The sequence below is a fragment of the Pongo pygmaeus genome, chromosome 14 (genome assembly GCF_028885625.2).
Source record: "Pongo pygmaeus isolate AG05252 chromosome 14, NHGRI_mPonPyg2-v2.0_pri, whole genome shotgun sequence".
Classification (NCBI taxonomy): Eukaryota; Metazoa; Chordata; class Mammalia; order Primates; family Hominidae; genus Pongo; species Pongo pygmaeus.
Genome location: NC_072387.2, coordinates 24,525,435 through 24,551,688, shown reverse-complemented (window position 1 = coordinate 24,551,688; position 26,254 = coordinate 24,525,435). Strand labels below are relative to the sequence as shown.

Below are 26,254 nucleotides of genomic sequence, written 5' to 3'. Positions count from 1 at the left end.
CATGTCTGCCTTTATATATAAATTTAAAGACATAGAAATAACCTAATACTACAAATAAGGGAAGATAAGAAAATTATCTTTATTTAATGGATTCTATGTTTATATTTAAATTACATTATACACTTTTTTTAACCCAAAAGTGTTAGATTTAATTACATAAACTTGTTTTCCTCCTACAAACCAAAATAGGGTATGGTATGTGTCATGGACTCAGAAAAACTAAGACCAATGTATTTCCAAATAAGAATAGGTTTTATTAGACATCTTACATTTCCACAAAAGTATTTCAAATCTTTTAAGATAATATATTAAAACTTGTTAATTCCAGTGTAAGCAATATGAACAAAATGAAAGCAAGAGTTTTGTTCTAGACAATGGGATGTACAAATGTTTCAGCAGTGGTAAAATGCAGACACGGAAAGCTGATTTAGTGTTTAACAACATATCTTGTGTGTTTTAATTCAGTCATTGTTTTTTTGAATGCAGATATGCTTTCTTAAGCATTCTAGTGATAACACTACCCTCCTCATTCAAAAAAAAGTATTATCAATGAAATACTTCAGACTACAGCCTACACGAATTTTTAATTATTCATGTTGCTCTTGTCTTGACACATGCCTAATAATTAATAGTTTGCATCCAGTTTTGTATTAGTCTCTACACACTAGTCCAGAAGTAAAAACTGACATGATTGGTCTTCACAGTGTTAAAATGTTTGAATTAAATTTTAAAATATAGAGCTTTTAGATAAAAATTCGGATTTCATGTTTCTCTTGAAAAATATGGAAGAATTAGCAACATTGAACAATTGACTTGAGCTGAGGAGTAGGGGCCACTTTTAGAAAGGACATTCTCTAGTTTGAGGAAGTCCCCATCTGGCCAAATTCACTTACATGCGTATCTGTGTGCCTCCTGTGAGAACTTGAGTTTGGGACATTTGATTTAACCTTATTATAACATTGAGTGAGAAAATTGGAGCCACATCAGCTAAATGACTTCCTAAGCTTGAAAAAGATAATTAGTGGCAGAGTCAGGATTTTAAGATGATTTCACTAGCGATACATTGAATATGGACTATAAATCAGAAGACTTAGAATTACATGCTGGCCCCTTCCCTTCTACATCTTAATTTCTTAACATTAAGCTTTCATAGTTGTAAGTTGAAAGTAATAGTAATATTGATATGTGATTATTGCAAAGGTTAAATATCATTTATCATTATTAGACTCCTATCTGCAGAGCAATTTTAACCACGTCTAACAATACCTTTCTTGTTATCGATGGCATATGTTTAGTTGTCTTTCATAAAAAGTAATAACATGTTTTAACAAACTTCTCTTCTGAGTTTAGCATGTATATTGTGATATTATTGTCGAGTAGCATTGGTATTTCATAGGTTGATTTGCTTTTGAGTAAAGATATGAATATTTTTGCATATTAACTTTTTATAGCCTCAAATGATAGTCATTTTTATAAGTAATTCATGTGTCAGGCACTGTTTATTTACATAAATACTTTTTAAAGTGTTAACAAGAAAAATTAAACTTATGCTATGATATAGTCAAGTAAAATCCTATTATATATAATATCAGGTTTGATATTTTTTTCTAATGAAATGATTTTGCCAGTAATCAAAAACTTTAAATTAGAAAATGAAGATCTGAGCATCTTTATTGGCATAATAAAACTTAACTCTCATTAAATTGAAGTGACAATAACAAAGTAACACCACTGAATAGTCCCTGACACATGAAAGGTACACAAGTACTTTCTTATTGCAAATGTTTCTCTGCTTTAAAACTTTTGTGTTTTAATTGTTGCTTTTAAAAAGAGTGTTTACCTTAGTTTTATTTTTTCAGAGTACCTTCAAGTTTAAATCTGAGAGTGATATTCATTTGGCAGAACATCATAAACAGGTTTTATACGATGGGAAACTTTCAAGTAGCATTGTCTTTACATATAATGCTAAGGCCACTGATGCTCAACTCTGCCTGGAATCATCACCAAAAGAGGATGCATCAATTTTTGTGCATTCCCAACATGCTCTAATGCTTCAGGTGGGTGAATCGTGGCTTTGTTTTCATGTTGTTGTCAGAATTTAACAGTATCTTTATTTTATATATCAAACATTGCTCATCTATAAATCTGTGACTTTTTGTTTCTTTTTGGCTTTTGCAGATCTTTTAAGTGAAACTTTAAAGAATGTCTATCTTTTCTGTAGCAATATGCTTTACCCTGGCCTTGTCTCCTTAGTAGGAAATCTGTCATATCTATTATCTTACATATTATACAGCCTTTCAAATTAAATCAATTAACTGAATAAGTTAGTTGTTAGATATAAAAATATACTTTGCTTTAAGATTGTATTACTAATATTCTGTAACATTAAAATTACTTGTCTTTAAATCCATCAATAGTATTTCTGATTTTAAAATAATATTTGATTTTAACTTCATATTTTTAGTGTAAAAATGTCTCAACCTAAGATTTGAAATTTAAAAGTGATTAGCAAAGGTACTCACTTTTTTGTCTTATATGTGTATAAAAATTATAATTGAAGCCTTAAAAAATGTCCAACTATGTTATTTAATTCCCTTATAAAGGTATTTGGACCAAGGAAATAGTGATGAAAATCATTCTATAGAAGTTTAATAAACATTTTTGGTTTTAGACATAGGATGTGAAAGGGATAGTAACACATTCAATTCATAGTGCAATTCATTCAATTGGACAGATTCAAGTGCTTTTTCCACTGTTTCCCCAATTGGATAGTTGGCAGCTCAATGACAGTCAAGTGGAAACAACTGTCTGGTAAGTTTTCTTTACATGTGCAATTGCTGGTATTTTATACACACTTAGACTATGCATGATGTACTCATGCTGTGTAAATGTATTACAGTATTTGGGTTCTGCCCTTAAAGTGCTAATAAATTTTTTAGAACTAATGCAGATAGATATTTATACAATAAATAAAGAAAACCCTGACACTTAGGTTGTTATATCATAAAGGAATGCCGTTTGTGACAATAAATAGAAAATTCTTAACAAAGATAGCATAGTGATTATAATATGTAGTTGAGGGAAAATATGAATCCTGACCTTACATTTGCATATACTCATGGTTCAAATTGTCCATGAAACTCTGTCAGGTTGAAGAAAATTACTAGGGTAAAATTATTCAGAAGAATAATATTTATTAGCAATTACATAATTTATATCTTAAAGAGTGGTATTATTTTATGATGCTTTTGTCGTGGCATAAGTCTAGCATAATATTAATTGACATCAACCCTTATTTATATATAGTTTATGTTTGAGGACTCAAATCTAACTAGTGGCAAATCCAAGTTTATGTAAAAATTAAATCTCTTCTAATGAGTGTAATTTCATGTGCACTTTTATAGTTTCTCTTTTATTTAAAAAAACCTTATGTGCCAGACTCTAATTTACTGTTATATCTTAGAATTATATATACAAGAATTTAAAAATAAATTCTAGTAGCTATTTTGACTATACCCATTGCCATGCTTGGGGATTTTAATGGGCAAGTTATATAGATAAGCATTAATTTTTATTCCAAAAGTAACATAGTAGTGCTTCATCAGTATATATACATATACATGAGCTCCTTCATGGGTTATCTAATTTTGAATTGATGGTGAATCTAGTGAATGAAGGTATGGGAAAAATTTAAGGTACAATGAAGTGTAATACATGCTTTTCCTCATAAGTATTATCTAAATTAGCTATTAATGAAATTCAATTTTAGTATTTCTAATAATATTATTTCTGTTTTGGGAACATCTTTATGTAAAGTATAAATCTAAATATAGATAAGAGATTCATACATTTATAACATTACCTCCCGTCTATGGGTCTTGCTGCCTTTTATATCAATATAGTGTAAAGGTTGGAGTTTTGAAAGTAAAAAACTTTGAAGTGAAAAGGAATCCTGAGGTTATGTCCTGCTGTGATACTATTTTGTTTGTGAGATCTTAAATAATCTAATTGGAAGGTAGCTCAGCTTAGTGGAAAAATCAAACTTAAAATTTCTGTCCTTTATTTAAATTCAAAATGTTTTGCTATTTATCATCTCAGTGAACTAAGACACATTATGATCAGTAATTTAAAATCTAGTCAGTACTATGAAAAGAAGTGGGAGATGAAGTAGCCACTAGAAAAATCCACGTATAATTTAAATATTTCTTATGAAATATGAAATACATATAATCAAATCTTATTAGAAAAATCCATGTATAAATATTTCTTATGAAATAATATGAAATACATATATTATCAAATCTTACTGCTAAAACCATATGTAATAGGTTATCTGGTTCATTAATACAAGATGCATGGTTACTTTTTACTGACCTTCCTCAAAACTCATTTAATATGTATATCATATCTTGGTATTTAAATTGTATTTATTTCATCATGGAGATAAAAGTGTGAGGAGTCAGCATACTTATTTTCATTTTGATTTTAGTTCTTTTATATCATTCATCCTAATATTCCCTGTATTAACTAATTCCAACTTTTTCAGTGATGCCTATTATGTCTTTAGTTTCTTTCTTTCTTTATTTAAGATGGACTCTTACTCTGTCGTCCAGGCTGGAGTGCAGTGCTGTGATCTCTTGACTCACCGCAACCTCGGTTTCCCAGACTCAAGCAATTCTCCTGACTCAGCCTCCCAAGTAGCTGGTGAGGCACCTGGGGCAGAGAAAAAAAAAAAAAAACGCGCGTGCACAGAAGTGGGGCCTGGGTCCCCCACAGACGAAAGTGCCTTCCCATCAGCCCCTTGGCTGGGCCCAGTGGACCCTGGCGTCCCTGTTTCCACCCCAGGGTGCGCCTCAGGCCCCTAGGGGTACCTCAAGGCGGACAAACGGCCCATGAAGGGAAGGTGAGTTTTGAGGGAGGATAGGTGAGGCACCTGTGGCAGAAAAAAAAAAAAAAAAAGCGCCACGGAGAAGGGGGGCCTGGGTCCCCCACGGACGAAAATGCCTTCCCATCAGCCCTTGCGCTGGGCCCCGTGGACCCTGGCAACACTGGTTCGAGCACAGGGTGTGCCTCCGGCCTGATAGGGGTACCCCAAGGAGGGCAGAAAGCCCATGAGGGGAAGGTGAGGCACCTGGGGCAGAGAAAAAAAAAAGCGCGCCGTGGAGAAGCGGGGCCTGGGTCCCCCACGGAAGAAATTGCCTTCGCATCATGCCCTGCGCTTGGCCCTGTGGACCCTGGCGTCCCTGGTTTGAGACCAGGGTGAGCCTGGGGCCGCAAGGGGGACCCCAAAGCGGGCAGAAGGCCCATGAGGGGAAGGTGAGGCACCTGGGGCAGAGAAAAAAAAAAAAAGCGCCGCTAAGCGGTGTCTGGGTCATCCAGGGACGAAAGTGTCTTCCCATCAGCCCTTGCGCTGGGCCCCAGGGACCCTGGCATCCCTGGTTCGCGCCCAGGGTGCGCCTCGGGCCACCAGGGGTACCCCAACTCGGACAGAAGGCCCATGAGGGGAAGTTGAAGTTTGTGGGAGGAGAGGTGAGACACCAGCGGCAGGAAAAAAAAAAAAAAAAAAAAAAACAGGACCGCGCCTCAGAGAAGCGGGGCCTGGGTCCCCCACGGATGAAAGTGCCTTCCCATCAGGCCCTACGCTGGGCCCGGTGGAACCTGGCGACCCTGGTTCGAGCCCAGGGTGCGCCTCGGGACCGCTTGGGGTACCACAAAGCGAACAAAAGGTCCATGAGGGGAAGGTGAGGCACCTGAGGCAGAAAGAAAAAAAAACGCGCTGCCGAGAAGCGGTGCCTGGGTCCCCCACGGATGAAAGTGTCATCCCATCAGCCCCTTCGCTGGGCCCTGGGGACCCTGGCGTCCTTGGTTTGACCCCAGGGTATGCCTCGGGCCACTAGGGGTACCCCAAGGTGGGCAGAAAGCCCCTAAGGGGAAGGTGCGGCACCTGGGGCAGAGAAAAAAAAAATACTTCGCCGCCGAGAAGCGCGGCCTGGGTCCCCCACGGACGAAAGTGTCTTCCCATCAGTCCCTGCACTGGGACCTGGGGACCCTGGTGTCCCTGGTTCGAGCTCAGGGTGCGCCTCAGCTGCTAAGTGCACCCCAAGGGTGGCTTTGGGGGCACAAAGCCCATGAGGGGAAGGTGAGTTTTGAGGGAGGAGAGGTGAGGCACCTGTCACAGAAAAAGAAAAAAAAAAAAAACCCGCGCCACGGAGAAGCGGGGCCTGGGTCCCCCACGGACGAAAGCGCCTTCCCATCAGCCCCTGCACTGGACCCTGTGGACCCTGGTGACACTGGTTCGAGCCCCGGATGCGCCTTGGGTCTGCTAGGAGTACCCAAAGGCGGGCGGAAAACCCATGAGGGGAAGGTGAGTTTTGAGGGAGGAGAGGTGAAGCACTTGTCACAGAAAAAGAAAAAAAAACGAGCCACAGAGAAGTGGGGCCTGGGTCCCCCACGGACGAAAGTGCCTTCCCATCAGCCCCTGCACTGGGCCCCATGGACCCTGACGACCCTGATTCGAGCCCCAGGTGCGCCTCGGGCCCGCTAGGGGTACCCAGAAGCCGGCAGAAGGCCCACCAGGGGAAGGTGAGGCACCTGGGGCAGAGGAAAAAAAACCGCGCTGCAGAAAAGCGGGACCTGGGTCCTCCACGGACGAAGGTGCCTTCCCATCAGCCCCTGCGCTGGGCCCCGGGGAACCTGGGGTCCCTGGTTTGAGCCCAGGGAGAGCCTCGGGCCGCTAGGGGTACCCTAACGCCGGTGGAAAGCCCGTGAGAGGAAGGTGAGCTGTGAGGGAGGAGAGGTGAGGCACTTGTGGCAGAAAAAAAAACAAAAAACCAAAAACCGTGCCACGGAGAAGCGGGGCCTGGGTCTCCCACGGAAAAAAGTGCCTTCCCATCAGCCCCTGCGCTGGGCCCCGTGGACCTAGGCGACCCTGGTTCTAGGCCTGGGTGCGCCTCGGGCCCGCTAGGTGTACCCCAAAGCGGGCAGAAGGCCCATGAGGGGAAGGTGAGGTTTGAGGGATGAGAGGTGAGGCACCTGCGGCAGGAAAAAAAAAACAAAAAACAAAAACCGTGCCGAGGAGAAGCGGGGCCTGGGTCCCCCACGGACTAAAGTGCCTTCTCATCAGCCCCTGCACTGGGCCCCCTGGACCCTGGCGACCCTGGTTCAAGGGCCAGAAGGGACTCCGGCACGCTAGGGGTACCCTGAGGAAGCCAGAAATCCCATGAGGGGAAGGTGAGGTTTGAGGGAGGAGAGGTGAGTCACCTGTGGCAGAAAAAAAAAATATATCAGCGCCTCGGAGAAGCCGGGCCTGGGTCCCCACCGACGAAAGTACCTTCCCATCAGCTCCTGCGCTAGCCCCGAGAACCTGGCGACCCTAGTTCGAGACCCGGGAGCGCCTCGGGCCTGCTCCTGGTACCCCAAAGCAGGCAGAAGGCCAATGAGGGGAAGGTGAGGCACCTGGGGCGGAGAAAAAAAAAAACGCACCTTTGAGAAGCGGGGCCTGGGTACCCACGGACGAAGGTACCTTCCCATCAGCCCCTGCGCTGGGCCCCGGCGACCCTAGTGTCCATGGTTCGAGTCCAGGGAGCGCCTTGGGCTGCTAGGGATACCCCAAGTCGGGCAGAAAGCCCATGATGGGAAGTTGACGTTTGAGGGAGGAGAGGTGAGGCACCTGTGGCAGAAAAAAAAAAAAAACAACAAAAAAACAAGCCGCGCCTAGGAGAAGCTGGGCCTGTGTACCCCACGGAGGAAAATGCCTTCCCATCAGCCCCTGCGCTGGGCCCTGTGGACCCTGGAGACCCTGGTTCGAGCCCCGGGAACGCCTCGGGCCCACTAGGGGTACCCCAAGGCGGGCAGAAATCCCATGAGGGACAGTTGAGGTTTGAGGAAGGAGAGGTGAGGCACCTGTGGCAGAAAAAAAACAAAACAAAACAAAACACCGCACCACGGAGAAGCGGAGCCTGAGTCCCCAACAGACGAAAGTGTCTTCCCATTAGCCCTTGCGCTGGTCCCAGGGGACCCTGGCGTTCCTGGTTCGAGACCAGGGTGCGCTTCAGGCCGCTAGGGGTACCCGAAAGCGGGCAGAAGGCCCATGAGGGGAAGGTGACGCACCTGGGGCAGAGAAAAAAAAAACAACCGCGCCGCAGATAAGCGGGGCCTGGGTCCCCCACAGAAGAAACTGTCTTCCCGTCAGCGCTTGCGCTGCCTCCCGGGGACCCTGGTATCCCTGGCTCGAGCCCAGGGTGCGCCTCGGCCTGCTAGGGGTACCCCAAGGCAGACAGAAGGCCCATGAGGGAAAGGTGAGACACCTGGGGCAGAGAAAAAAATAAAAAACTGCGCCGCCCAGAAGTGGCGCCTGGGACCCCACGGACGAACGTCCCTACCCATCAGCCCTTCACTGGGCGCCGGAGACCCTAGCGTCCCTGGCTCGAATCCAGGGTGCGCTTCTGGCCTGCTAGGGGTAACCCAAAGCGGGCAAAGGCCCATGAGGGGAAGGTGAGTCACCTGGGGCAGAGAAAAAAAAAACAAAAAAAAACGCGCTGCGGAGAAGCGGGGCCTGGGTCCCCCTCGGGTGAAAGTGTCTTCCCATCAACCCTTGCGCTGTGCCCTGGGGACCCTGGCGATCCTTATTCGAGCCCAACGTGTGCCTGAGGCCGTTAGGGGTACGCCAAAGTGGGCAGAAGGCCCATGAGGGGAAGGTGACCCACCTGGGGCAGAGGAAAAAAAAAAAAAACGTGCCTCGGAGAAGCGGGGCCTGGGTCCCCCACGGAAGAAAGTGTCTCCCATCAGCCCTTGCGCTGCGCCCTGGGGACCCTGGCATCCCTGGTTCGAGCCCAGGGTGCGCCTCGGGCCGCTAGGGGTACCCCAAGGTGGACAGAACGCCCATGAGGGGAAGGTGAGGCACCTGGGGCAGAGAAAAAAAAAACAACTGCGCCGCCGAGAAGCGGGGACTGGGTTCCCCACGGACGAAAGTGTATTCCCATGAACCCTTGCGCTGAGCCCCAGGGACCCTGGCGTCCCTGGTTCGAGTCCAGTGTGCGCCTAGGGTGGCTAGGGGTACCCCAAGTTGGACAGAAGGCCCATGAGGGGAAGTGAGGTTTCAGGGAGTAGAGGTGAGGTACCATCTGTAAACTGTTTATGCATGTGAGCCCTGATGTCCACCAGGGGCTGGATGTCCCCCTGGGGCTAGATGTTCGCCTGGAGCCTGGTGTCTACCTGGGGCCCGATATCCAGGAGAGGCTTAGTTATCCACCTATGGCCATCTGGAGCCAGATGCCCACCTGAGGTTTGGTGTACACCTAAGGCCTGATATCTACCTGGGGCTTGGATGTTCATGTGGGGCCTGATGTCCACCTAAGACTATGTGTTCACCTGGACCCTGGGTGACCATCTGGGTTATGATGTTCAGCTGGGGCCCAGAGTTCAGCTGGGGACTGGGTCAACCTTCTGCCTGATGCACACCTGGGGACTAGGTACCCACCGGGGCTCCCATGTTCACTGGAGCCTGATGTCTACCTGGGGTCTTGTATTTACCTAGGACCAATTCATCCACCTGGGGTCTGAGTGCCCTCATGGAGCCTGGAGTTTTCCTGGGGCCTGGGGTCTGCCTTAGGCTTAAGTGTACATCTGTGGCCTGATGTCCACCTTGGGATGGATGTCCACCTGGGGATGGATATTCAGTAGGGGCCTGAGTGTCCACCTGGTTTGTGATGTCTACCTGGGGCCTGGTTTTCATCTGAGGTTTGATATCCACCTGGGGCCTGGATAATTACCTGGAACCTGATGTACAGCTGGTGCCTGAAGTTCATCTATGCCTGGTGTCCCCCTGGGTCCAGGTAGTCAACACGAGGCCTGAAGACCTTCTAGAGTTCAGTGTTCACCTGGGGCCTGAAGTCCACCTAGGGCTTGGGTATCCAAATAGGGCCTGGTGTCAGCTTGAGATGTGTGTATTTACCTAGGGCCTGGTTGTCCACTTGGGGCTTGATTTTTTACTTGTTTTTTGTGTTAATCTGGGGTCTAGTGTCCACCTGGGGCCTACGTATCCACCTAGGGACTATTGTCTAGCTGGAGACTAATGACTACCTATGGCCTGGTAATCACCTAAGGCTTTGTTTCACTTAGGTACTTGGTGCCAGACTGTTGCCTGCTGTTCACCTGGGCTATGGTGTCCACCTAGGGCATATTGTCCACCTGGGGTCTGGATGTCAGCCTAGGGCTTGTTGTATACCTGTATCTTAGATATCCAGATAGGAGAATGTTTTCTGCTTAGGTGCAGCAGTCCATCTGGTGCTTGAGTGTCAACCTAAGGCCTGATGTCTATGTTGGACCTAGGGTTCACCTGAGGCCTGATATCCACCTGGGGCCTCAATGTCCAAATGGGGCCTGATGCCCATCTGGGCCCTGGGTGTCCACCTGCAGCATGGATGTCCACTGGTACTTTATGTCCACCAGGGGCCTAATGTCCACCTAAGACCTGGTGTTCACCTGGGGTCTGATGTTCAGCTGAAGACCGGGTGTCCACCTGGAGCCAAGGAATCCACCCAGGGACTGGTGTTGATCTGGGGCCTGATGACCACCTGGGGACAAGGTATACACCAGGCTTGATGTCCACCTGTCACCAGATGTCCACCTTAGTCCTGATGTCCATCTTGATCCTGGGTGTCCACATTAGGCCTGATGTCCAGCTGGGGCCTAGGTACCCACTGGGGGCTTCCTGTTAACTTGGGGACTGGTGTCATTCTGGGGCCTAATGACCACCTGGGTTGTATTATTCACCTAGGGCCTGGTGTCCACCTGGGGCTTGAGTGTAACCCTGGACCTGGCATCCACATAAGACTTGGGTATCAAACTGGCCCCATGGTGTCCAGTTAAGACATCATGTAAACCTGGCGCCTCAGTGTCCACATGGGGCCAAATGACTACTGGGGGCCTGAATGTCAACCTAGGCTCTGAGGTTTACTAGGGGCCTAGGTATCCACCTGGGGCCTAATGTCCACCTGAGCCTGGGTGTCAACCTGGGGCCTGATGTAAACCTCTAGTTCAGTGTCCACCTTGGGCTTGATGTCAACCTGGAGCCTGATGTCCACCTGAGTACTGATGTTCACCTTTGACCTGATGTCCACCTGTGGACTGTTTACCACACATGGCCTGATGTTCACCTGGGGATGAATGTCCAACTGTGACCTGTTGTGCACCTGGAACCTAGGCATCCACCTGCGGCCTGATGTTCAGCTGGGCTGGGACCCGGAGTTCACCTGAGGCACGATGTCCACCTGAAGCTTGATGTTCATCTGGGGGCTGGGTGTCCACTTGGGGCCCAATATCCACCTGGAGACTAGGTACCCACCTGGGATCTGGTGTTCACTCAAGATTGGTGTTCAGCTGTGGCCTAATGACCACCTGGGTCATGGTGTCTACCTTGGACTGGGTGTTCACCTGGAGCCAGTGTTCACTGGGGGCCTAGTGTGCACCTGAGACTGGGGGATGCACCTGAGGTCTGGTGTCTACCTGGTGCCTAGGTATCCACTTGGGGCCTAATGTTCATCTGGAATCTGATATCCACCTGGGGCCTTGTAATTACCTGAGGTCTGGGCATCCACCTAGGGCTTGAGTATCCTCCTGGGGCCTTGAGTTTTACTGGGGACTCGTGTCTGCCTTGGACCTGGGTGTACATCTGTTGCCTAATGTACACCTTGACAGTGATGTCAACCTGGGGATGGATGTCCTCTTGGGGTCTGAGTGTGCACCTGGTGCCTGATGTCTGCCTGGGGACTTGTGTTCACCTGAGACCTGATATCCACCTGGGGCCTGGGCATCCACAAGGGGCTGATGTTCAGCTGGAGACTGGATATTCACCTGGGGCTTAGGGATCCATCCAGAAACTGATGTCAAACTGGGGCCTGATGTCTACTTGGGGACTAGGTATCCATATGAGGCTTGATGTTCATCCGCGGCCAGACGTCCATCTGATGCTTGATGTCCACCTTAGTCCTGGGTGTCTACTGGAGACCACATGTCCAACTAGAGCTTAGGAACCTACTGGGAGCCTCGTGTAAACCTGGGGACTGGTATGCAGCTGGGTCCTAATGATCCCCTGGGTCATATTATTCACCTAGAGCCTGGTGTCCACTTAGGGCTTGAGTGTCAACCTTAGGTCTTGTGTTCATCTTTGACCTGGTGTCCACCTGGGATTTGGGTATCAACCTGAGGACTTGGTGTCCAATTGAGGTGTCATGACCACCTGGGGACTAAATGTCAATCTGGGGCCTGATGTAAACCTCTAGTTCAGTATACACCTGGGCCTGGTCTTCACTTGGGGCCTGCTGTCTACCTGGGCCTTGCTGTCAACCTGGGGCCTGATGTAAACCTCTAGTTCAGTATCCACCTGGGGCCAGATGTCTTCCTAGAGACTTATATTCACTTTTGACCTGATGTCCACCTGGGGACTTGCTATCCATCCATGGTCTGATATTCACCTGGGGACAGATGTTCAACTGTGGCCAGAAGTGCACCTGGGGTCTGGGCTTCCACCTAGAGCCTGATGTTTAGCTGGGGCTAGAGTTTACATGGAGAATGATGTCCACCTGAAGTTTGATGTTTACCTGGGGCCTGATACCTTCCTGGTGCCCAAGTGTTCTCATGTGCCTAAAGTCCACTAGTTGGCCTGGTGTTCATCTGAGAGCTTGGTGTCAACCAGTGGCTTTATACACCTGGATTCTAGTGTCCTCCTGGGGCCTTATACCTACCAGGAGTCTGGTGTACCCCAGGGGTCTAGTATCCACCTGGAGTCTGGGTGTCCACCTGGAGCCTAATGTTGAGCTTAGACTGAGTGTCAGCCTGAGGCCTGATGTCTACTTAGGGCATAGGTATTCACCTGGGGCTTGTTGTTTACCTGGGGACTAATGTCAACCTTGAGCCTAGGTATCCACCTGGGGAATAGTGTCCAGCTGCAGCCAGATGTCTACCTATGGCCTGAAGCATGGTTGTTATCCTAAGGCCTTGTATTAGTCCATTTTCACACTATTATAAAAAGCTACCTGATATTGGGCAACTTATGAGGAAAAGAGGTTTAACTGACCCACAGTTCTTCAGGCTTAATAGGGAGCATGACTGGGTGGGCTTGGGACACTTACAATCATGATGTAAAGCCAAGAGGAAGCAAGCCCTTTTTACCATGGGGGAGGAGGAGGGAGAGAGAAGGGGGATGTGCTACACACTTTCAAATAACCAGATCTCATAAGAACTCTATCACGAGAACAGCAAATGAATCTGCCCCCATGATTCAATCACCTCTCACCAGGCCCCTTCTTCAACCCATGTGGATTACAATTCAACATGAGATTTGGGTGGAGATATAGAGCCAATATCAGGCCTGATGCCCACCTGGAGTCGTGTCTACCTGAGGCCTAGTGTAGACATGAGGCCTGGGCATCCACCTAGGACCTCATGTTAAGATAGGGGCTGGAGTTCTTTTGGTGTCTAGTGTATACCTGGGGCCCAGATGTATAACTAGAGCCTGATGTTTCAGATGGAAACCTGGGCCCCAGGTGCTCATCAGATCCTAGGTGAAAACTCAGGCTTCAGGTGCACATCAGACTCCAAGTGGAGTCTGGGGCCAAGTAGGCCCCAGGTTGACACCAAGATTTCAGGTAGACTCTGGATCACAAAAAAACACCCCGCCCTAGGTGGACAGCTGAACCTGAGTAGACATCAGGTCTCAGATCGACATCTGGCCCCAGGTAGATTCCTAGGCCCAAGGTGAATACTCAGTCTCCAGCCCTAGGGGAATTCAGTCTTAGGTGACTAAGGACTGGTGTTCCTCTGGGGCCTCATGTCTACCTGGGCCCTGGGAGTGCACATGGAGCCAGATGTCTATAAAGGGCCTGGGTGTCCACTAGGGCCTGAGGTTCACCAGGAGCATAGACATCAACCTAGGACCTCGTGTCCACCTAAAACCTGGTGTTCACCTGGAGCCTGGGTGACAACCTGGGATCTGATGTTCACCTGAGGCCCAGAGTTCAGCTGGTGCCTATGTCAGCCTGGCACCTGATGCACATGAGAGGACCGGGTGCACACCTGAGGACTGGTGTTCATGGGGAACTGGTGTTCAGCTGTGGATTGATGACCAACTGGGTCCTGGTGTCTTCCTGGCACCTGATATCCACCTGGGACTGCATGCTTACCTAGGGCCTGGTGTTCCCCTGGGGCCTGGTGTGCCCCTGAGACCTGGGGTCCACCTGGGCCTAGTATCCACTTGGGGCCTCATATCCATCTGGAACATCATGTCCACTTGGGGCCTTGTAGTTACCTAGGGACTGGGTGTCCTTCTGGTGCTTGAGTGTCCTCCTGGGGCCCGGGGTTCTCCTGGGGCCTGGGTGTACATCTCTGGCCTGATGTCCATCTTGGGATGGATGTCCACCTGGGGACAGACGTTCACTTGTGGCCTGAATGTCCATCTTGTGTCTAATGTCTACCTGGGGCCTGGTGTTTGCCTGAGGCCTTGTATACACCTGGGGCCTGGGCATCCATTTGAGGCCTGATGTCTACCTAAGACCAGGTGTTTAACTGGGGCACAGACTTCTTCCTGGAGCCCGATGTTCATCTGGAGCCTGAAGTTCACCTCGGCCTATTGTCTACCTGAGGCCTATGTGTCAACGTAGGGCCTGATGACAACCCTGAGTTCAGTGTTCACCTGGGGCCTGACATCTGCCTGGAGTCTGGGTGTCCACATAGGGCCTGATGTCGGCTTGGGACCAAAGTATTTACCTAGGGCCTGGGTGTCTACTTAGAGCCTGACTTCTACATGGTTCATTGATGTCAACCTGGGGCCTGATGTCCACTTAGGGCCTAGGTAAGCTCCTTATGACTAAAGTCCACATGGAGGCTGAAACCATCTCAGACCTTGTGTTAACCTAGGGCTTAGTGTCCATCTGAGGCCTGCCTGGGACCTGGTGACCCCCTGGGGTCAAGGTATCCACCCTGGGCCTGATGACCAATTGGGGCCTAAGGATCTACCTAGAGACTGGTGTCAACCTGGAACCTGATGTCCACTTGGGGTCTGGTGTACACCTTGGGCCTGATGCCCACCTGGGCATGGGTGTACACTTTGGGCCTAGTGTGCACCTGAAGCCTGGATGTCAACCCGGGTCTTGATGCACACCTTTAGTCAAGTGTTTAACTCGGACCTGATGAAATACTGGAGCCTGATTTACACCTGTGTACTGGGTCTCCACATGGGGCCTGATGTCCACCTGCAGCCAGATATCCACCTGGCACCAGATGTCTACGAAGAATCTGGGTGTCCACCTTGAAAATGATGTATTCCAAGAGACTAGGCATGTACATTGGGCCTGGGGTCCACCTGGGTCCTGATGTCTACCTGAGGCTGGTATTGAACTGGTGCCTGTGTGTTCACTTGGAGCCTGATGTTCATTTGGAACCTGGTGTTCACCTAGGACATGGGTATCCACCTGGATCCTGATTTTCAGGTGGGGAGTGGATACAGACCTGGGACCTGACGGCCACCTATGGTATAAGTAACCCAACCACCTGGGGCCTGGTGTTCACCTGCAGCCTGATATCCACCTGGTACCTATGTGTCAATCTAGTGCCTGGTGTCCACTTGAGGACTAGGTAGACATCTGGGGCTTGGTGTTCACCAGGGGCCTGGTGTTCATCTTGCACCCAGTGTCCACCTGGACCCTGTGTATCAACCTGTGGCCTAGGTGGCCACTTGGAGCTTTATGTGCACCTGGGGCCTGAGAGTTTCCTAGGATCTGATGACCACTGAGGCCCAGGTATCCACCTGGGACATCAGGCTCCAATTGTACACCTAGGCTCCATGTGGACACCAGGCCAGGAGAACTCCAGCCCTTATCTGAACATCAGGTCCTAGATGGATGCCCAGGCCCCATGTGTACATCAGGCCCCAGGTATACACTGGACTGCAGGTGGACACCACCACTCAATTGGATACACACACTCAAGGTGGACACCAGGCTCCACATGAATTCCTACACTCCAGGTGAACATCAGGTCCCAAGTGGATACCTGGACTCCAGATGGATACCAGTCTCTAAATTAATACCAGGCCTCAGATGGTCCTTAGGAGCCATGTGGACGTTAGTCATCAGGAAGTTACCTAGGCCCAAAGTGGACATCAGGCCCCATGTTGACACAAGATCTAGTTGGAAGTCAGGCCCCAGGTGGACACCCAGGCCCTAGGTAAATACTTAGGTTCCAAGTTGACAGCAGGCCCTATGTAAACACTCAGAACTCAGGTGGACATCAGGCCTCAGGTAGACATCTGAGTTCATCTGGGACCTCCTGTTACAGGCCCCATGTAAACACCAGGCCTTAGGTAGATACCAAATCTCTAGGTGGACATCAGAGCTCAGATTGACACAAAGACTCCAGTAGACATAATGTACCAATGAATATCCAGGACCCCGGTAAATACCCAGGCCCCAGATTGATACCAGAGTCTATGTGGACAGACAGGCCCCAGGTAGAAAACAGGCCCAAGGTGGACACTGGACTGGACATCAGGTCCTAGGTTGACAACTATGCTTCAAGTTGACCAGGCCCCAAGTGAATATCTGGCCCCAGCTGGACACTAGTCCTCTGGTGAATACCTAGTCTCAAGGTTGACATCAGGCCCCATGTGAACACTAGACCCCAGATAAACACTTATGCCCTAAGTGGACATCAGGCCTCAGGTGGTTACCCAGTCCCAAGGTTAACATCAGGACCCCAATGGGCACCAGTTATGAAGTGGATTCCTAGCCCTAGGTGGATACCAGACCCCAGGTGGATACCAGGATCCTGGTAGACATCAGGTCCCAAGAGGACACTAGAACCCAGGAGTACATTAGGCCACAGGTTAACACGAAGGCCCCAGATGAATACCAGGCCAACTTGTGGACATCAGGCCTGAGAAGGGTCCTTGGGCTCCAGGTGGATATCAGGCCCCAGGTGAACATCCAGCACTCAGATGAACATTAAGCTTCAGGTAGACATCATGCCTCCGGTGAACTCCAGGCCCCAGCTGAGCATCAGGCCCTGGGTGGATGCCCAGGTTCCGGATGCACATCTGGCCACAGTTGGACATTCAACCCCAGGTGACCATCAGGCCGTGGGTGAATACACTGTTTCCAGGTAAACATCAGATCGAAGGTAAACATCAGTCCCCCAGTGGACATCAGGCCCAAGGTGGACACTGAACTAGAGGTTTACATCAGGCCACATGTTGACACCTAGTCCCAGATGGACATCAGACCCCAGGTGGATACCTAGGCCTTCAGTGAATTTCAGACACCAGGTTGACATTCAGGCCCCCAGTGGTCATCTGGCCTCATGAGAACACTCAGACCCCAGGTGCAAATGATGTCTCAACTGGACACCAAACCCCTAGTTTGATACCCAAGGCCCAGGTGGACACCGGGTCCAAGGCTGACACTCAAGCCCTAAGTGAATACCAAGCTCTAGGTGAATAATTCAACCCAGGTTGTCATTAGGACCCAGATGGATACCAGTCCCCAGGTTAACACAAGGCCCCCAGTGGACACCTAGGCACCAGCTGGACATCAGGCCCTATGTAAACACCCGGGTCTCAGGTGAACACCATGCCCCAGGTAGACATCAGGCCCTAGGTGGACTCAGGGCCACAGGTGGACATCTAGCCCCTGGGCAACATCCAGCCCCAGGCGGACATAACCATTTCTATGGATAAACCATTCCCAGGTGGATATCAGGCCTCAAGAGGATGGCAGTCACCAGGTAGACATCAGGCCTCAGTAGACACCAAGGTCCCAGATGTACAGCAGGCCCCAACCGAACCCCAGACTCGTGTGGACATCAGGCCACAGGTAGACACCAAGACTTACATAGATACCTAGCTTCAGGTAGACATCAGACACAAGGTGGACACCCAGTCCCCAGATGGACAATCAGGCCCCAGGCACACATCAGGCCTTAAGTGGACACCCAGGCCCCAGGTTGATATCCAGCTCCCAGGGGATCACCAAGCTCCAGGTAGACACCAGGCCGTAGGTGAGCAACAGGATGCAGTAGGCCATCAGGCCACAGCTGGATACGAGTCCCTGGTGAACACAAGGCCCCAGTGGGACATAGATCTAAGGCAGACATCAGGCCCCAGGTGGACATACAGGCCTGAGGTGGAATTCACCCTGAGGGGGACATTTGGCCCCAGGTATGCATCAGGCCTCAGGTGAATAACCAGTCCCCAGGTGGACATTAGCCCGCAAATCAACCACAGTCCCCAGGCTGATAACTGGTCCCCAGGTAGCTACCCAATCTGCAGGGTAACATTAGGCCCCTGTAGGATCCCAGGCCCCAAGTGGATTCCTAGGCCCCTGATGAACATCACGTGCAGGTGTCCAAACAGGCCCTGGGTGGACATAACTGTATACAGGTAAGGAGTTGGCCTGTGGGGAAGGTGAGCAGTCAGCAGCCCACTGGGGTCCTGAGTAGGTCTTCTGGAAGGAGGAGGCCGAGGGGATGGAACCTTAAAGAAGTGACCTCACTTCCTTGGCAACAGACCCTAAGAGAACTTAGAAATCTGGTAACCAGGCCAGGCACAGTGGCTCACACCTGTAATGCCAGCACTTTGGGAGGCTGAGGCAGGAGGATCATGAAATCAGGAGATCGAGACCAGCCTGACCAATATGGTAAAACCACATGTCTACTAAAAATACAAAAAACAAACAAGGCAGGAGATCGAGACCATCCTGGCTAACAAAGTGAAACCCCGTCTCTACTAAAAATACAAAAATTAGCCGGGCGTAGTGGTGGGCACCTGTAGTCCCAGCTACTCGGGAGGCTGACGCAGGAGAATGGCATGAACCCGGGACACGGAGCTTGCAGTGAGCCAAGGTCGCGCCATTGCACTCCATCCAGCCTGGGCAAGAGAGCGAGACTCTGTCTTAAAAACAACAACAACAACAACAACAACAACAAAAACCATCACAAAAAAACTAGTCAGGTGTGGTGGTACATGTCTCATGCCTGTAATCCCAGCTACTCAGGAGACTGAGGCAGGAGAATTGATTGAACCCAGTAGGCAGATGTTGCAGTGAGCCGAGATCATGCCACTGCACTCCAGTCTGGCCAACAGAATGAGACTATGTCTCAAAAAAAAAAAAAAAAAATGAATTCCGATAACCAGGCACCCACATCCTAGAGTTAGCCCCATAGCCAGCTCACTTGGCGGGAGATGCTCAAGAGAGCCAGATGTTCTTGTGCTGCATCCCCACATCTCAAGGCTCCTGCTTCAGGAATGGCGGGAGTGAGAGCCTTTCTTTTCCGATGATGCCCTTGTAGGCTCATCCCTCACCCCAGATGCCTCTGGCCATTTGGCAGAAGGCCCCCCAGGTACCACAGCACAGGAGTCACCAGGTAGACACCAGGCCCCAGATGGAGCTACCAGGCCAGGCCTCACCAGTGATCCCACCAGGGCGACATCTGCACATTGTCCTTGTCCAGCTGGAGCCTCTGGAGCTCATTGAGACACAGGCACATGGTGAGGTCACCTGCAGTCTGGAAGTCTTTCCAGGGACAATGTTTTCAGGCTGAAATTCCTTTAAATTCAGTGAGGTTGTTTTCATGTTTGGAAATTCCAGTGGAAAGTGAGTGATATTGGTGACCTCTCTCCTTTTTCAGCTCCTGCTTCAGGTGCAGAAATACAGCTATTTCCAGTGCCAGCTGTTGAGCCAGTGCCAGCACCAGGGGCAGAGCCCCCTCCAGGACAGCGCTGGAGCTAGAGGAATCTCCAGGGCCCTCCTGCCACTGCCCTGGGACTGCCCAGGACAAGCCCAGTGAGAAGCTGCCTGACTTCATGGCACCTCCTGTAGAGCCACCGGCCTCAGCCCTGGAGCTGAAAGTGTGGCTGGAGCTAGAGGTGGCAGAGAGGGGGTGACCAGCACAGCTCCAGCCAGCAGCTCCCACACTGCTCCCAGTCCTGGGCACAGTGGAAGATATGGAGGCAGAGACCAGGGTGTGCAACCTGGGCTCCTCTGCCTCACTGGAGAGGGACTTCTCTCACTGAGCAGAGCAGCAGTCCTGCTGCTGAAGGGCCTGCTGCTACTGCTGCTGGGGGTGTTTGCCTGCCTGCAGGAGGTGCTGGAGAGCAAGAAAAGGAGCCTGTGAGCAGGGGTTCCAGCAGGTCCTCCTGCTCCCAGAGGCGACCTCCTCCTCCAGGCATGGAGGTTTGCCCTCAGCTGGGCATCTGGGCAATTTGCCTCTAATGTGCTGCCCAGGATGGCCTCTTCTTGACAGGCAGACAGGGGTTGAGGGGGCCAGGGGGCATCTCCAAAGGAAGGTTTTAAACTCAGCAGCTGCACCCTAGAATCTCCATGCCTGCACCTGCCCAAGGATTTATTCATAGCTTAACTAAGAATTTCAAATTTCTACCGTAACACTGAAATAAAGTTTGATTTTTTGAAACTTCCATGACTTCTTTCACTCCCTAATATTGTAGATAGTGTTTTTGAGGTGGCATTGAAAACCTCTGATAGTTGTGTGTTTTGTTGTGGTTCTTTGTGTGATTAAATTACCATCTGATCAAGTGATATTGAAAACCCTTCAGGTATGGCTTTTAGAAGACTTTGACCTATTTTTGCTTGTGTTGACTCTCCCTCCAGCTTTGTGGAAAGAGGGATCATGTAGGTTCATTTGTCAGGCAGATCAGTCACCTTTTGCCATCAAAGTTTTAGCATCCATTTCCAAAATTTGGTGTAGAAGTTGATATTTTGGTGTTTTTAGCTAATCTGGGGTCAAAACAGAATGCCATAGATGAGGAAGCTTATGAACAAATTTGTTTCTCTCAGTTCTGGAGATGGCAAAATTCAAGGTCAAGTGGTTAGCAGATTCCATGTCTGGTGTGGGCTTGCTTTGTGGTTCATAGACAGCCATGTTTCTACCATGTCCTCACATGACAAAAGGGATGAGGGAGCTCTCCATGGTGCCTTCAACAGGGGCTACTAATCCCACTCATGTGGTCCCTGCCTTCATGATCTAATCATTGCCCAATGCCCTACCTCCAAATATCATCACACAGGGAATTAGATTTCAACACTTGAATTTGAGGGGGACAATAACATTTGGTCTATAGCGTCAGGTTAGTCAGAGCCTTATGCATTCAGAGGAAATCCAAAATCTTCTATACATATTTGCTGGTCCCCTCTGGGCTTAGGGAAATCTTTAATTGCAGCTCTTGATTCAGCTTGGTCCAAGCTTAAATTCTACATTTGCCTGCATAACTTGTTCATGGGACAGAGGGAAGTTTAGAGGCAACTGACCATTTGGAGTTTTAGGACAATTGATGGAAGAAGGCTTGACATCTGGATGAGAAGTGGAGGGAGAATAGAACAAAGGCACAGAAGGAGAGAGCACAATAAGAAAGGGGAAGAGGGACATCTGGACATAAGGGCCAACTGGAGGGCAGGGAAGGTAATTTTCCTTGCATTTTAAACTCAGACCACATATCACATCAGAACCACCTGAGGGAGACATTTTCAATGCATAATCCTGGGGTTCTTCTCTTGGAAATTTTTATTTCTTAAATCTTGAGTTGTGCTGATTTACCCATATTTATCATAAGAATTTTGGATAACTCTTACTTTGAGAGGCCCAGGCAGTGGATCACTAGAGGTCAGGAATTCAAAACCAGCCTGGCCAACATGGTGAAACCTCATCTCTACTAAAAATACAAAAATTAGCCAGGCATGGTGGTGCACACCTGTAGTCCCAGCTACTTGGGAGGCTGAGGCAAGAGAATCACTTGAATCAGGGAGGCAGAGATGACAGTGAGCTGAGATCATGCCACTGCACTCCAGCCCGGGCAACAGTAAGACTCCATCTCAAAAAAAAAAAAAAAAAAGAATTGTGGCTAATTCTGATGCAATTAGAAAACAAAGCAGAGCTTGACAACCACTGGGTTGGGATGTATATCAGGAAGACATTTGATTATGTAAAATAACTGCAAAACAAACTGAAGGGGAGTTATTTTAAAATGCTTAAATATAATTATATAATTCAACTCTTCTTATGTACGTAGTTTGACCACATATTTAACATCTGCTATACTAAGATTGGAAATGTATAGAAGTTTTTTTAAAAATCAGGTAGAAGCACAGAAAATAGGAGTTGGAGAGAAAAGAAAACTAGCTATTGTCTGGTAACAAGAGAAGAGAAGGGAAACAAAGTAGCATATTTTTGTTCATTGTTTGATGGCATCTAAATTATGATCCCAAATATTTTTTTTCTAAGAAATCCAATAATACAAGTATTCAGAGTGGAGTACCAACACTGATTTCCTGGGAAAGAGAAGTGTACTCTGTTTTGCTGCATAATGTTGAGGGAGAAGGAAAGGAAAATTAGTTGAGTAAACAAGTAAGAGACTGGTCCTCAGGGAAGCTGTCTGCCTGAAAAATCAGAACTACTGCACCTACAGATAAGCCCTGAACAGATAAGCATGCAGGGTCCAGCACAGAGGCCTTCTGTCCTTTGTGTAATTGGCAAGCTCCCAGGAAAAATTTTCCTCCCTTTTTCAGGCATGTACATGGTGGCCTCTGTGGGAACTTGCACAGGGAGGAGGGGGGCTTACCTAAAACAAACCCAGTTATAGAAACAAAAGAAGCCCACTTTGTGCTTGACTAGAGACATACACACAGCTGGACATAGAAAGGGAATTGTGCAGACAGTTTTATACATAGCTGAGAGGAGTTTCTTATAAAAGCTTTTTGATTCAACTGTAAAAATGGCAATCCACTCGGACCCCCTTGTCTGCTGCACAGAGCCTCCCCCTTTTGCTTATTTAACTTTCACTCCAACCTCACCCGTGTGTCCCTGTTCCTTAATCATCTTGGTGGTGAGATGAAGAACTCCAGGTGATACCTCACAAGACAGACTGCTACACTGTGGTACATTGGTGAGACTGCAACTTTAAGAAGTGTGACTTTTATTGCTGCTGAATTATTTTATCTCCTACCCAATTGAAAATAAAGGATATAAAGTGCTTAGGTTGAACACAAAAGTCCTCTGCTCTAGGTAAAATCTTCAGCAGCCACATTAGCAGAGGGATGGGTGGTAATTGTGGAGTAGATGTCTCTTTGCTTCTGACAGGGTGTCTGCTTATGTGTTAAACAAAATAGTATGGTATATATTTCATTAAGAAATCTGCTAAAAAATGAAGTAAAACAGGTTCATGTTCTTAAGAGGCACAGTATTTGCTACGGCAGCAAGACCAAAAGGCTTAAGTAACAAAAATGTCCATAGTAGTTACAGACATTTTCATATAAACAAAACGATGTGACCATCTGTATATGACAATAACTCATGCAAAAAATATTTAACTGAGATTGAAATCATTTTATACATAAAAAATGTTATCACTGTATTCTGAGGTAATATATTGTTTGTATATAGATGTTATAAATAATAACTTATTTAAGTTACTCACCATTTATACCACAAATAATTCCTTGGAATCTACAAAATGCTGGTTTTGTTCTAGGCACTGAATGTACAAATTGATTTAAAATATGTGTTCTTAGAGTGTGGTACATTAAAAAATTCAAAATAGGCCGGGCACAGTGGCTCACACCTGTTATCCCAGCACTTTGGGAGGCCGAGGCAGGTGGATAACCTGAGGTTAGGAGTTCGAGACCAGCCTGACCAACATGGTGAAACCCCATCTCTAACAAAATACAAAATTAGCCGAGGATGGTGGCACATGCCTGTAGTCCCAGCTACTCGGGAGGCAGAGGCAGAACAATCGCTTGAAACCGGGAGGTGGAAGTGGCAGTGAGCCGAGATTGCACCATTCCCCTCCAGCCTGGGCAACAAGAGCAAAACTCTGCCTAATATATATACATATATTATGTATATATCCATCCATACATATAGTATGTGTATATCCATCCATACATATGGTATGTGTATATCCATCCATACATATGGTATGGGTATATCCATCCATACATATGGTATGGGTATATCCATCCATACATATGTATGGGTATATCCATCCATACGTATGGTATGGATATATCCATCCATACGTATGGTATGGATATATCCATCCATACATATGCGTATATATATAACATACACACATATGCGTATATATAACATACACACATATGCGTATAACATACATACATATGCGTATATATAACATACATACATATGCGTATATATAACATACATACATATGCGTGTATATATAACATACATACATATACGTGTATATATAACATATATACATACGCGTATATATATATAACATATATACATATGTGCGTATATATAACATATATACATATGTGTATATATACACATATGTATATGTAGAATATACATATATATCTGTCTAATATATACATATATACATGTTATATATATAATAAACTATATTATATATTATATATTCTATTATATTATATAATATATTATATTATATATATTATATATATTATATAATATATAATATATTATATATATTATATAATATATAATATATATAATATATATAATATATTATATATTATTATAGGCTACATATATTATGTAATATATTATATATTATATATGTATATATAACACAGATATATATGTATATTATACATATACATATATGTATTTGCATATATAATGTATATATGTATATATACATATGTGTATATATGTTATATATACACATATGTATATAATATATGTTATATATAAATATATAATATATTTTATATATATATAATACATATATAATATGTATATAATACATATATACATATGTGTATATGTTTATGTATATAATATATTATATGTAATATATAATATATAATTATTTATTATAATAAATTATAATAAATAAACATAATATATAAAATATATTTATAAATATATATAAATGTATAAATAAAATATATAAATATATTTATAAATATATAAAATATATAAATATATTTATAAATATATAAAATATAATAAACTATAATAAATAAATATATAATATATTTATATATTATATGTTGTATTATATATAATATATATTATATAATATATTATATAATATATAATATATTATATATTATATAATATATAATATATTATATATTATATAATATATAATATAATATATATTATATAATATATATTATATATAATATATATTATATAATATATTATAATATATATAATATGTAATAAATATAATACATATTATATATTATATATGATATATAATATATTATATATGATATATAATATATTATATATTATATATGATATATAATATATTATATATTATATATGATATTATATTATATATATTATATAATAAATATATATAATATATAATATCTAATAAATATTTATTATATATTATATATTATATGTCATACATGATATATAATATTATATGTATTATATGTATTATATATACTATTATATGTATTATATATAATATATACTATTATATGGATTACATATAATATACACTATTATATGGATTACATATAATATACACTATTATATGGATTACATATAATATACACTATTATATGGATTACATATAATATATACTATTATATGGATTACATATAATATATACTATTATATGGATTACATATAATATATACTATTATATGGATTACATATAATATATACTATTATATGGATTACATATACTATATACTATTATATGTATTATATATACTATATACTATTATATGTATTATGTATACTATATACTATTATATGTATTATATATACTATATACTATTATATAGTATATATAGTATCATATATAATATACATTATATATGATATATGATATATAATAATATATAAATATATAATATATGATGATATGTATAAATATATATAATATATAATATATAATGTATATTATATATGTATATGTGTATATATATACATATATTAAGTATATATACACATGTATATTAGAAGTTGTACTGATGAAAACAAGAGCTATTAATAAAAAAATTTCAGGAAAACTAGTGTGATTATTTTTAATAGAAATGGATATTTTAATACAAGTCTCTTGTTTTTTCTTGTGGAAATAAATGACAAGATGGAATTTCTGGATGTTTGGTATCTGAATATTTAAGTATAGCAGGTATGGTCAGTTTTTCAAAGGCATTTTACCATCTTACTTGTCCATCGGCAACTCACACAATATTTTGTGGAACAAACTCCCCTCCAACAACCTCTAGTA

At 45.3% G+C, this 26,254-nt stretch overlaps 1 pseudogene; it reads left to right on the top strand.

Annotated features, from left to right (window-relative positions):
- The window catches only part of LOC129032037 (uncharacterized protein C2orf27A-like), a 39,795-nt pseudogene extending 19,388 nt beyond the window's left edge, over positions 1-20,407 (top strand).
- Positions 20,408-26,254: the final 5,847 nt, after the last annotated feature.